The sequence below is a fragment of the Scyliorhinus canicula genome, chromosome 3, assembly GCF_902713615.1.
Source record: "Scyliorhinus canicula chromosome 3, sScyCan1.1, whole genome shotgun sequence".
In the NCBI taxonomy this organism is placed as follows: Eukaryota; Metazoa; Chordata; class Chondrichthyes; order Carcharhiniformes; family Scyliorhinidae; genus Scyliorhinus; species Scyliorhinus canicula.
The window spans coordinates 151,567,711-151,582,357 of NC_052148.1; the positions used below are offsets into that span (position 1 = coordinate 151,567,711).

The 14,647-nt window shown below is 40.7% G+C and overlaps 1 protein-coding gene across 1 annotated transcript in view; it reads left to right on the plus strand.

Annotated features, from left to right (window-relative positions):
- Window positions 1-14,647, plus strand: part of adgra3 (adhesion G protein-coupled receptor A3) — a 200,285-nt gene that overhangs the window by 96,386 nt on the left and 89,252 nt on the right. The gene's annotated exons all lie outside the window — the stretch shown is intronic.

The following is a 14,647-nucleotide window of genomic DNA, read 5'->3' on the forward strand; positions in this document are numbered from 1 at the left end:
CAAGAAAAGATTAAAGCAGCAAATGCACCAGGTGGTCTGATAGGTTAAGTGGCAAAGCAGGATTACGAGAATCTTTGAGTTTCAATTGCAGAAGTCTGAATGATATTGTGTAAAATCTTAGTATTCCAGACAACTTGTCTTGCTTTCACAAGGGTTGATTTAAAAAAAAACTTTTTACCGTGGACAGTATGGTAACACAGTGGTTAGCACAGTTGCTTCACAGCTCCAGGCTCCCAGGTTCGATTCCGGCTTGGGTCACTGTTGTGCGGATATGCACTTTCTCCCCGTGTCTGCGTGGATTTCCTCTGGGTGTTCTGGTTTCCTCCCACAGCCCAAATATGTGCAGGTTAGGTGGATTGGCCATAATAAATTGCCCTTCGTCTCCAAAAAAAGATTAGGTGGGGTTACTGGGTTACGGGAATAGAGTGGAGGCATGGGCTTTTGTGGGGTGTTCTTTCCAAGGGCCGGGGTAGACTCGATGGGCCGAATGGCCTCCTGCACTGTAAATTCTATATGATTATATTTTGCATTCCATCGCCCTGCTACCATTTTTTTTTTTAAAAGCTGATACCATCTGTATTCATTTTATGCAAAAATGGTTGTAATTCAAAACCTTTCTTTTACCATTTATGCCCCATTCCATGCATCTTCCTTCTCAAATTTAATTATATCTGCTCAAGTATATTCCAGTGAGATCATAGGAATGAAAATCTCGAACTTAAATTAATCTTTTGCTAATAGAGTGCACATTTGGCATGAATGTTTAATGGGAGCAAAGGTTATTCATGTTGTGACTAATGTAAATCCCAAGCACCAGTTGTGTACAAAACTCCATACTTGATGTATTGTAGAGGAATCGGAAGTTTGATCTAAGATACAGCTATTTTGTTAGCATTTGTGTGCTTTATCTATATAAAAGCCTTATACTGCAGAAACAAAACTGTCAATATTTTGAATTGGAACTTGGCTTCACAAAGATTTCTTTGAAGTACTGCATAGTGTATGCTATGAACTTGTTGCAACAAGCTTTTAAACAAACCTTTCCTTTTTATTTGCCTCTGGGTACTTTAAAGCTTGTAGTTTTGAATGGTTGGATATGTGATTTTTTTCCCCCCATTTAAAGCAAGAATTCTACGTTATTCACCACTTGAAGGTTCAAGTTACAGTAGGAGTATTGGGTTTCATACTCTGTTGTCTTTCAAACTTAATTCACTGGTACATAGAGAACAAAGCGAATAGTGTATTGAACGAATGTTGCTTCTAAATTTTAGATATTTCTGAATGGATTTGCTTTCTAAATTTAAAGTACTTTTATCTATATTTGAAATACCTTGTTTTAATGACATGAAAGATTAAATCCAATTATTATGGTACTTGGATAAATACAGGAAATACTTGTATGCTTTTTTTAGTTTTTATGTTCTCTCCGTGTGGGTTTCCCCTGGCTGCTCCGGTATCCTCCCACAATCAAAGATGTACAGGTTAGATGGATTAGGCATGCTAAATTGTCACTTAGTGTCCAAAAAAGATTAGGTGAGGTTACTGGGTTACAGGGATAGGGTGGGGGTGTGGGTCTCGATAGGGTGTTTTTTTAGAGGGTCGCTGCAGACTCGATGGACCGAATGTCCTCTGATGTCCTCCTATCTTAGAATGGTCACTGCAGGAAGTCTATGACTCGAGGACATTTGCAGACAGAACCAACATCCAGAATTAATGCATATGTGTTTTAACTACCCTGTGCTATTAGCTAGATTTCCTGATTTGTGTATTGGACGTGTTATCACCTTCTCTGACTAGTTTATTCTCTGTCTATTCTCCTCTTTGAATTCTATGGCAGGAATACCAGTATTCTATTATGTACTGAAAAGCTCACTGCTGGAGGCTAACTGATACAGACTGCAATTAAGCAAGAGCAGCTGAAGGTAGACACGTGGAGGAAAACATTGCTTATAGGATCAGGCAATATCCATTCTCCACTAAAGAGATGGATAATCTGGATCTCTTGTATTGTATTGTGCATTTAAAAATATGTACATGATGGTTGGGCATCAAGTATTTGTGCAGGCATTAAGGAATTGTTACGAATGTACAACTTTACAATGGATTATGTTTTTAAATGTTTCCTTTAATTTAAAGCGAAATGGAATAGAATTACCTGAATAGGTGGATGGTGAGATCGTTGTCTCAAGGCAGACCCCTGGCCGAAAACTATGGAAAATCAAATGCCAGTTTTCAAATTTTGACACAAGGATAGGCAGCTGGTCTTTCTGGGCACAGGCACATAGAGGCTCAGGGACTTGGAGAGTGGAGACAGAAACAGCTACTGCTGTAAGCCGAAGAATAGACTTTGTTATATGTTAGCCACCAAGCAGAATGCTGATGGAAGAGGGTTTTTGTTCAAAGAGACGGGACTTATGGAGATTTTTGGACCAAAGAGTTACAAGAGATGTCTTGCTACTAGAAGCCAGTTGGGACATAATCAGATGACTGAGACCAACAACTTTCAAAGGAGAAGACTTACCCTGGTGATGCAGGGAGAAGAAAGCCTGCTGAAAAGCTGGGAGGACTTTGGGATTGAATCTTCAATGCTACTGAATATCTGCTGAGAGTGGTGTGGCGTACAAAGGTTTATCGTTTATGTTACAATAAAAATCTTAGATTGTCATGCGACTGTTGGTCGCGAGGGAATTCATTTATTTTTTAAATGTGAGCAGTCTCAGGGATTACAGGGATCAAAGCGAATATATTGGACAGTGTGTAGCAAATGGTGGATCAAGTGGAGGATATTAGTCACAGGAAATGCAGGTCATTGGAGAAAGAATCAACAGTGCTGCAGTGCATGGTGGAGCATTTAGGCATCTGGAGGAGAGGCTGTTGAAGCAGCCTGTCCTTCCTTGATGGATGCCGAGATGCCTGCTGTAGGGGGTCTGAGGTATTGAGTATCACGAAGACAATTTCTTCCAGCTTCAATGTCTTTGGCAGTGGTTGCAAACAGTGCAGTAGCAGTGGTTGAAAACACTGCTGTGGTAATGGCTGCTGGTGGGGCTTTGGCAGGGCTTCAATGATCTCCTTGGTACCATTGTCTCCATTTTCCTATAGATTTGTTGCTCTGCAGATACACCGTCCAGTTCTAGTTGCATCGCATTCAGATGATGGTGCTGCCTCTGACATATATAACGCCCCTGGCACCTTGAAGTATATACAGTGATAAGAAAGATTAGAAACATACACAAGTAAGGGTTGGCAATAAAATTCTGGGTTGTTGTGCAAATACGTTTTGTTTTGTACAGGTGTGACAATTTGATTACATGAATAGGAGTTCAGATGGTTGGATATTGAAAAGTGGCTGTAGAGCTGACCTCTTTGTGGAGAAAAAGGTAAAGATCTCAATAGGACTGTTAGTATAGTGGACATATATGGGACTCAAATGAAGCTTTGCTCTATAAGTGGAACAAATATTTCTTAGTGTGTTTTCATTTACACCCATTTCAGCCTGTCGCTGCACTGGCTAATCACTGCTGCATTTTTGGCCTCCATGGTATCTCTGATGAACCACTTTTGTGCAGCATACATGTGCAGCAGATGGCATAAAACTACAATTATTGAGATCCTTGCAGAAGATATTGCAGAGTCTCCCTGATTGATTCAGAAACGTAAAATGTGCCTTTAGCATGTCAGTGATGTACTCAATTATGACCATGGTGACTGCACGGACCTCATTATACCCATGCTCAACCCATGCCCTAAGATGTTGCCCTGATGTTATCAGCCATGGTTGCTGAGAATAACTTCAGTTTCCCAGCAATGACTTACTGAAGTAGACGATTGCTAGCATGAAGCAATACTTCAAAATGAAAGCATTTAAACATCCTTGAACGTGAAATGGTCACAAATGAGTTGGAGCATTGGAACACAGGAAATGAGAGTAAGAGTAATTTATTCGGCCCCTCGCGGCAGGTCTATTATTCTGCCTCAACACCATTTTCTCACACTATTCCCATATCCCTTGATGTCTTTACCCTCTAGATAGTTATTGCTGTCTGACTTGAATGTACTCTTTGACCTAGCCTCCATAGCCCCCTGCAGTAGAGAATTCCAAAGATTTGCTACCTCTGAGTGAGGCAATTCCTTACACTTACTCTGAGATTGAATCGCCTAATTCTAGACCCCGCCACCCAGGAGAAACGTCCTTCCTGCATCCATCTTGTTGAGCCCTATCAAATTTGATAAGTTTCATTGAGATCGCCTCTCATTCTTCTAAATGCTAGAGAATACCGGTTCAGTCTCCTCAATCTCTCCTCGTAGGACGATTCCACCATCCCAAGTATCAGTCTGGTCAACCTTTGTTGAACAAATCCTAATAAGTATATCCTAGTAGGTATATCCTATCTTGGGTAAGGAGACCAAAACTGTACACCATTCCCCAGGTGTGGTTTTACCAAGGCTCTATGCAATTGCAGCAAGATATCTTTACTCGTATACTCAAATGCTGTTTTATAAAGGGCAACATACCCTTCTTAATTACTATCTTCTCCTTCACATGAATTCTAACTTGCAATGTTTCATGAACAAGGGCACCCAGTATCCTTTGAACATCAACACTTCCCAATCTCACCATTTTAAAAACGCTCTGCAGTTCTGTTTTTCCTACCAAAGTGGATAATTCCAAATATTTTCACATTATATTCTATCTGGTATCTCAGTGCCCACTCAGTTAGTCTTTCTAAATCCCTCAAAGCCCCTTTGTATCCTCCTCACAACTTACATTCCTACCTAGTTTTGTGTCATCAGCAAACTTGGAAATATTACATTTGGTCCCCATATTCAATCATTGATATAGATTGTGAATATCTGGGACCCAAGCAATGATTCTTATGGTAACCCATTAGTCGCAGCCTGCCAACCTGAGAATTACCCATTTATTCCTTTGTTTTCTGTCTGTCAACCAATTCTGAAAATATGTCTGTATTTTACCCCAAATCCCATGTGTTCCTCCTTGTGTGGGACTTGTCAAAAGACTTGTGAAAATCCAAATACACCACATCCACTGGTATCCCCATATCTATTCTGCTGATTACATCCTCAAAAAACTAACAGATGTCAAACATGAATTCCTTTTCATAAATCCATGTTGACGGCCTAACCTTCCCATTTCTTTCTGAGTGTTCATTTACCGCATCCTTTATGATAGATTTTAGCGTTTTTGTTTCCGCTAATGTCAAGTAAATAGGTCTGTGTCCCTCTTTTCTAACCTCCAATCTGCAGGAACCATTCCAGAATCTTGAGAATTTTGAAAGATGATTTCAAATGCATCCATTATCTTTATAGCCACCTCTTTCAATACTCCAGGATGTAGATCAACAGGTCCAGGGGATTTATCAACTTTCCGTCCCATTAATTTCTTCACTACTACTTTTTTACCAATAATTTCTTTCAGTTCCTCACTCCCACTAGTCCATTAATTCTCTAGTATTTCTGGGAGGTATTTGTATCTTGTTCTGTGAAGACAAACATGAAATATTTATTTTATTTCTCTGTCACCTCCTTGATGCTCATTTTGAATTCTTCTGTCTCGAATGGGCCCACATTTGTCTTTGCCAATCATTTCCTTTTGTTCCTGGATCCTAAATTAATTGGACGTAGAAATTTGTTGAATCGACAAGCTATGTGTTTACCAATCCTCTGCATAATCTCTAAGGCATGGACATCCTTCTTAAAGTGCAGTGTCCAGAATTAGACACACTACTCCAGCTGAGACCTAACCAGTGATTTATAAAGGTTTATTTTAACGTCGTTGCTTCTGTACTCTTGTCTTTATTTGTAAAGCAAAGAACGCCACTCAATTCATCCTGTCACCTTCAAAAGTTGTGCATGAGCTGCCCCAACACTGTCTGATCATATGTCTTCTTTAATTATTAGTGGAGGTAGACAAACTGATATAAAGTGGAAGTTTGAAATACTCAGTAGGTCAGGTAGCACCTGTGGAGAGTTGAACAGAGTTCCATCAGGATTATCCAGCAAGTCATCCAGAAGTATTGGTTAGCTGTCTTAGACATAAAGGATACATTACTTCCCTGTTCTCATGTGGAAAAATCTTAAATTATTCCAATTAAATTTGAAAGGGTAGATTGACAATTACTAGGAATTCAGATCCATTGACTTCAGAAAATGCTTGTCTCTTATCATGGTGTCTCGCAACATAAATTTCCATGTAACTTTGCACCTGGATAATAAGCTAATTAGAACTTTGTCTGAGATCAACCATCTTGTCACTGCAGCACATAACTTTTATTGTGTGAAGGCTGCGATTCAGCCTATTATGGGAATAGTCAACTGCAATGCCAGCCACTAAAGGTTTTGATCGTGATTACATGCTTCTGTCTGCAGTCTGAATTTCCTGTAGTGTTCAGGAATATGGTATTATTTTAAGTGATGTGGATCTCGGTAAAAGATAATTTTGAGAGTTTTAGGTCTGGTGAGGGCAGCTATCTGTTTTATTCCAATGTCTGAATTTAAGAGATTAGCTGAATCTGCTAAACTAATGCTTCCCCTCCTTTTCTCAGTATTAACCAGATACCTTGCCTGCTGCAATGTTGTTTACAATCATCCAAACAAAGTCTGAGTTGGGTACAATTGACAGCATGATTAAAGTACTATATAACTCTTAAACATTTCTGATGGGAGTTTATTTACATTGCTGTAAACACTAATAATAGATGCTGTTTTTCTACTTTTAAGAGATGAGAGGAGATTTTCAAAATGAAATGGTTTCAAAGGACTGCCTGGTCTTATTTGCCTCTTCAGTTTTAAAACAATTTTAGTTAATGATACAATGAACTGGTAATCATCTGAAACCTGTAATTCATCGAGAGTTCTGCAGCTTTCAAGTACAGTGTCAAGAGCAAAAGGCCAGCAAGCCATATTTTGAAACTGTCTTGTCTCCACATTCCAGTATTTTTATCTAAGTTTTGATATTTTCTGCAGCTATCATATTTTGGAAATGTTGAGACATGCCAAATCATACACAAGATAATTGAAAAAAATGTAAGTGCTTCATTTTAAATTTCTCAATCTGGGATTGCTTTGCAGTACACAGCACTGGTCAACAAAGGAATTGATACTCCGTGATAGGCTAGTGTTTGCATCGTGGCCTCTTGACACAGTGCAATGAATTTTTGACAATTTTATCATTGCTCATGGATGCTCAGTTTTGGTTCTGCCCTGACTAATCTGCTCCAGACCTCATTACAGTCTTGATACAAACATGGACAAAAAGAGTTGAATTCCAGAGGCGAGTTGGGACTGACTGCCCTTGATATCAAGGCACCATTCCACTAGTGTGGCAACAAAGCTCCCTAATAAAATGAACGTCAATAGGGAAACTCACTTGCGGTTGGATTCATACCATGCACAAAGAAAGATGGTTATGGTTGTTGAAAACCAATCATCTTCACTGCAGGTGATCCTCACTGCAGCATCCAAACCACGTCGGCTGCTTCAACATCAAGTCACAAGCCGGGATATTCGCTGGTGATTGCACAGTGTTCAGTTCCATGCACAACTTCTCAGATAATGAAGCAGTGCATGCCTGTATGCAACAAGCTCTGCGCAGCATGCAGGCTGGCCATCACAAGTATAAGGAACATTTGTAGCTTGCAAGTGCAGATAATGACAACCTCCAACAAGTGAGAGTCTGACCATCTCTTCTTGATATTCATAGAACATAGAACAGTACAGCACAGTACAGGCCCTTCAGCCCACGATGTTGTGCCAAACATTTATCCTAATCTAAGATCAACCTAACCTACACCCCTTCAATTTACTGCTGTCCATATGTCTGTCTAAGAGTCGCTTAAATGTCCCTAATGACTCTGCTGGCAGTGCATTCCACACACCCACCACTCTGCGTAAAGAACCTACCTCTGACATCTCCCCTGTATCTTCCTCCAATCACCTTAAAATTATGTCCCCTCGTGACAACCATTTCCACCCTGGGGAAAAGTATCTGGCTATCCACTCTATCCATGCCTCTCATCACCTTGTACACCTCTATCAAGTTACTTCTCTGCCTTCTTCACTCCAGTGAGAAAAGCCTTAGCTCCCTCAACCTCTCTTCATAAGACAGGCCCTCCAGTCCAGGCAGCATCCTGTTAAATCTTCTCTGTACACTCTCCAAAGTATCCACATCCTTCCTATAATGAGGCGACCAGAAATGGGATGACCATCACCAAATTCCACACCATCAGCATCCTGGGGGTTATCATTGATCAGAAGCTTACCTGGACCAGCGAGCAGCTCAGAGGTTGGATATTTTATGATGAGTTACTCATCACCTGATTGCCAAAGCCTTTTCACCATCAACAAGGCACATGTCAGGAGTGCGAAGGAACATTCTCTGCTTGCCTAGCTGAATCATAGAATGGTTATGGCACAGAATGAGGCCATTTGGCTTGTTCACTGTGCCAGCTCTCTGGGTCTCTGCAAGAGCAAGTCATAAAATCCGAAGAAATGGAGTAGACCATTCAGGCCATTGAATCTGCTCTGCCATTCATTAAGATCAAGGCTGATCTGATTGTGGTCTGGATTCCACTTGCCTGCCTACTTGCTGCCCCCCCCAAATAACCTTAGACTCTCTTGAAGATCAAAAATCTATCTAACACAGCCTTCAATATATTTCTTGATCCACCCTCCATTACTCTGTGGAAGAGAATTCAAAGATATCAATCCTTTGAGAGAAGAAATTGCTCCACCATCTATAACTTAAATGTGAGAACCATTATTTTGAATTTGTGCCCTCAAGTTCTCCCAGAAGGGGAAATATTCTCTCGGCATCTAACCTGCCAGGCCCCTCAGAATCTTAATGTTTTAATAAGATAACCTCTCATTCTTCTAAACTCCAATGAGTATACGCCCAACCTGCTCAGCCTTTTCTTATAAGACAACCACTTCATCTCTGGAATGAGCCTAGTATAACTTCTCTTCCAATGGAAGTATGTTCCTCAAGTAAGGAAACCAAAACTGTACCCAGTACTCTGTGTGGGTTTCATCAAGGTGTTATGCATTTGTAGCAAGAAAGTTTATACTCCACACATCTTGGAATAAAAGCCAACATCCATTTGCCTTCTTAATTACTTGCTGTACTTGCATTCTAACTTGTGTGATTCATGTCCAAGGACATCCAGATTCCTCTGCACTGCTGCCATCTGCAGTCTCTCTCCATTTAAATAATATTCTGCCTTTCTATTCTTCCTGCCAAAGTGGATAACTTCACATTTTCCCAGATTATGCTCCATCTCGATCATCAAGGAGGGTGATGAGACTCAAATAAGAATATTTGAAATGAAAGGATTCAGACATATTCCGTTTGTCATCGTAAAATACCAAGCGAACAAATGATTGGCTGCTCAAGAAAAGTGGTGTTAGGACGAACCGTTTTAGGTAATATCGAGGAAGCTCACATGTTTTGGACATGCGATGCAAACAGGTATAGAGTGCTTCGAAAAGGAGACAATGCGAGGCAAATGCCTGAGAATCATGCACAAGGAAGTCTTTAGATGGCATAAATGGATAATTTTAGAATGTGGACTGGCCTCACTCAGGAGCAGGCAATGAGGGCATTGGAAAATAAAAATATGCGGAGAAAGATTTCTCTTGGTGTTGCCAATCCTCTGACCAAGGATGAATGAAAGACAAGACTCTATCTGCCCGATTTCTGCTCAGTAACTGAACCTATCTATATCCTTTTGCAGACTATTTGAATCCTCCTCACAACTTGCAGCCCCTACCTATCATTGAATTATCAGCAAATTTGACTGCAGTATGGTTGGTTCCTTCTTCCAAGTCACTAATATAGGTAGCAAATGACTATTAGCTAGCTTATGTACTATTTATGCTAATTTATCACCCACAGCACCATGAACTCCTGTGCAATGACCTCATGTGATGTCTTATCAAATGCCTTTTGGAAATCCAAAATCACTACTTAGTGTCCAAAATTCTATGATAATCTATGATTTACCTAGGACAAAAGTTCAGCATAACATCGTGGGCCGAAGGGCCTGTTCTGTGCTGTATTACTCTATGTTCTATGTTCTATTCATCTTGCTTGCCACATCTTAAATTCTAATAAGTTTGGTAAAAATAATTTTCCTTCCAAAAAACCATGTTAAGTCTGCCTGGTTGAGGGCAGCACGGTGGCCTAGTGGTTAGCACAACCGCCTCACGGCGCTGAGGTCCCAGGTTCGATCCCGGCTCTGGGTCTCTGTCCGTGTGGAGGTTGCACATTCTCCCCGTGTCTGCGTGGGTTTCACCCCCACAACCCAAAAATGTGCAGAGTAGGTGGATTGGCCATGCTAAATTGCCCCTTAATTGGAAAAAATAATTGGGGAATCTAAATTTATAAAAAAAAAAGTCTGCCTGGTTGTATTATGATTATCAAAATCCCCTGAAATAATTCCCTTAATAATAGATTCTAGCATTTTCCCTATATGAATGTTAGGCTAACTGATCTATAGTTTCACCATTTCTCCATCCCTTCTTTCTTTAATAGAGCTGTTACGTTTTAGGTTTTTCAAACTGCTCGGACCTTCCCAGAATCTATGGAAGTTTGGAAGATTGTAACCAATGAAACCACCATCTCAGCTGCCACTTCTTTAAAGACCCTGGAGAATAGGCCACCAGGTCAAGCGGATTTTTCAGCCTTTAGTTTTTTTTCTAGTACTTTTTCTCTAATTGTGCTTATTTTAAGTTCCTCCATCTCTTTTTGCCCTTACTTTTCTACTATTCTTGGGATGCTTTTTGCATCTTCTACTGTGAAGGCAGATACAAAATATTTGATCAAAGTCTCTGCAACTTTCTTCTTTCCCAATATTCATTCCCCAGTTATCCTCTCAAGGGCCAACACTTAATCTAGCTGTTCCTTTACTTTTTATATACTTTATATACCATATTTATTGTTATTTCTTGCTGGTTTTCCCTCATACTCCCAATTTCTCGCTCGTTTCTTTTGTCAAGCTTTGATGTTTGCTAAAATTTTCCAAAACTTTGGCTCGCCACTAATCTTTGCAGTATTCTGTATCTTTTCCTTCAATTTGATGCCATCCTTGACTTCCTCCGTTAGCCATAGATGGTTCACCCCTCTCTTGGAATCTTTCTCAATGAATACATTTGTGCTGAGAGTTATGAGCTATCTCTTTAAATGTCTAAAACTGCTTCTCTACCATCTTAACCTTTGAACCTGTTTTCTCATTGCAGTTTAGCCAATTGTGTCTTCATAGCCTCGTAGTGGCCTTTATTTAAATTTAAGACTCGAGATTTAGACATGGATTTCTCGCCCTCAAATTGAATGTGAAATTCTATCATGTTATGTTCACTCTTACCAAGAGGATCATTTACTATGAGGTCCCACTTCTTCGCCCTTTCTTCTACCCCTGCAATTGTTTTTTGTTTCATAATTGTCCTTTCAAAATCATGATTGAATCTGTCTCCGCCAATGCCTTGGGCAGACAGTCCAAATTCTAACCACGAAGAACAGTCTTTCCTCATGTCATCATTGTATTTTTTTGCCATTTGCCTTAAATCTGTGACCTCTGGTTCTCCTATCTTTCCGCTAAAGAAAAAAACATGTCTCCCTATCTACTGTTCTTGAAGGAGAACAGTCCACCATCTCCAGTCGTTCTACGTAACTGAAGCTTCTCACCCTGAAAATCATTCTGATAAATCTTTTCTGCAGTTTCTCCTTTGCCTTCCTAAAGAGCGATGCATAGAACTGAATGTAATACTCCTGTTGAAGCCAAACCAGTGTCCCATAACTTTTTCTTGCTTATAAAGCCCAGGATCTCCTATTAGGAGTGGGCCAGTTAGGGACCTTTAGGGAAATTTACAGTTGGAGGCAGGGAGTATGGAAGCACGGTAGCACACCGGTTAGCACAGTTGCTTCACAGCTCCAGGGTCCCAGGTTCGATTCCCGGCTTGGTTCGCTGTCTGTGCAGTGTCTGCACGTTCTCCCCGTGTGTGCGTGGGTTTCCTCCAGGTGCTCCAGTTTCCTCCCACAGTCCAAAGATGTGCAGGTTAGGTGGATTGGCCATGAAAAATTGCCCCTAGTGTCCAAAAAGGATAGGTGGGGTTATAGGGATAAGGTGGAGGTGTGGGTTTATGTAGGGTGCTCTTTCCAAGGGCCAGTGCAGACTCAATAGGCTGAATGGCCTCCTTCCGCACTGTAAATTCTATGATTCTATGAGGTACAAAATAAACTTGCAGTCTTCACGGAGGAGGAAGCTGCTACCCAAGTCATGGTGAAAAAGGTAGTTAAGACACTATCATAGAACATAGAACAGTACAGCACAGAACAGGCCCTTCGGCCCTCAATGTTGTGCCGAGCTTTGATCACCCTACTCAAACCCACGTATCCACCCTATACCCGTAACCCAACAACCCCCCCCCCCAACCTTACTTTTCAGGACACTACGGGCAATTTAGCATGGCCAATCCACCTAACCCGCACATCTTTGGACTGTGGGAAGAAACCGGAGCACCCGGAGGAAACCCACGCACACACGGGGAGGACGTGCAGACTATCATATTGGACTATCATATTGCCCCCCCTCATTCTTCCTACAAAAAATAATTACTTCACATTGCTCTGCATTTAATGTAATCTGTCACGTCCACTTATTGCATCAGCCTGTTTATAATCCTCTTGAAGTTTACCACTCTTCACCTCACAATTCACTTTCTTTGTCATGCACAATTCATGAAATTGTGCTATGTACACCAAAGCCTGGGTCATTAATATATGTCAGGAAAAGCAGGGTTCCTAGCTTTGATCCCTGGGACGTCCATTGGATATCTAGTCTGAAAAACAAATGTCACTTCTTCACTTTGTTTCCTGTCGCTCAGCCAATTCTCATATCCATTCTGCTATTGTCCCTTTTATTCCATGAGCTCTAACTTTGCTGACAAGTCTGTTATGTGGCACTTTATATTTGCCTTTTTGAAATTCATGCGATACAACTTCATTAACCCTTCTGTCACCGCATCAAAAAAGCAAGCAAATTATTTAAACTTGATTTGCCCTTAAAAATATACTGATTTTTCCATAATGAATCAACAATTGTCTGATTGTTAATTTTGTCCTGAATTAGCATTTGTAAAAGCGTCCTCACCACTGATGTTAAACTGACTTTCATACAGTTGCCTACACTTCCACCATTTTTGAGCAAGAGTGCAGCATTTGCAATTCTCCAGTTCCCTGGCACTACCCCTGTACCTGAGGAGCATTGGAAGATTATGGGCAGAGCCTCCACAATTTCTACTCCTACTTCTTTCCGTATACTTGGTTGCATCTCGTCCAATCCTGGTGACGTATCAACTTTAAATACAACTAGCCCATCTAATACCTCCTCCGTCTTCAGTTTTTAGCCCATCTAATGTCTCAGCCACCTCTTTTCACCATGACTTGGGCAGCACCTTCTTTGTAAAGTTTGCAAACTAATTTTGTACCTGGTACCTGCTGATACCAGGAAACGTGGTGGGAATGTGAGTGGTGAGGAATATGTTAAGAGGCTTCAAGATGATGTGGACAAGTTGAATGGGCAAATACATGGCAGATGCAGCATAATGTGGATAAATATGAAGTCATCCACTGTAGAAGGAGAAACCAACGCAGAGTATTAGATAAAAGGTGATGGGTTGGGAAATGACCTGGGTGTCCTCATCCACCAGTCACTGAAAGCAAGTATGCAGGTGCAGCAATCAGTTAGGAAGGCAAATGGAAGCCTTCATTGCAAGAGATCTTGAGTACAGGAGCAAAGATGTCTTGCTGCAGTTGTACAGGACCTTGATGAGGCCACACTTGGAATATTGCATGCAGTTTTGATCTCCTTGCTTTAAGGATAGACTTACCGTAGAGGGAGAGCAGCACAGGTTCATCAGACTGAATTCTTGGATGGCAGAATTGTTGTGATTTCTGGGATGGCAGGATTGTTGTATGAGGAATGATGTGTCAACTGGGCCTGTATTCAGTGGAATTTAGAAGAAAGAGAGGGGATCTAATTGGAACGTACAAAATTCTGACCAAGCTGAACCGACTGGATGCCCAGATGTTGTTTCCTCTGGTAGGGGGTCAGGAACAAGCATCACTTAGAATCCTTCTGGATTGGGTTTGCCTATGATGAGCCCATGATTAAATATTTTACATTTGTTTGACATTTTATATTCCTATTTAGTGTTTGCTGCTGCCTGTGGAGTGTTACAATGTAATAGGTCGTTCCTTTGGAGAGTTGGGGTAAAAGAGGAGAGTTAAATGAAAAACTCATGAGCACTGACCCTTTGAAGTAAAAATAGAATATGGAATTATACTGAACAGAAGTTATTTTAACAGATAAGGTTTGCTTTGAAATTTGGAAAATATATACTTTTTACCATATTATTAAAACATTGTAACTACATTTTCACTCTTGCAATTTAAAAAAAAAATTTAAAGTGCCCAATTCATTTTTTCCAATTAAGGGGCAATTTAGCCTGGTCAATCTACCTAGAATGCACATCTTTGGGTTGTGGGGGCGAGACCCACACAAACACGGGGAGAATGTGCAAACTCCACACGGACAGTGACCCAGAGCTGGGATCGAACCTGGAACCTTGGCAC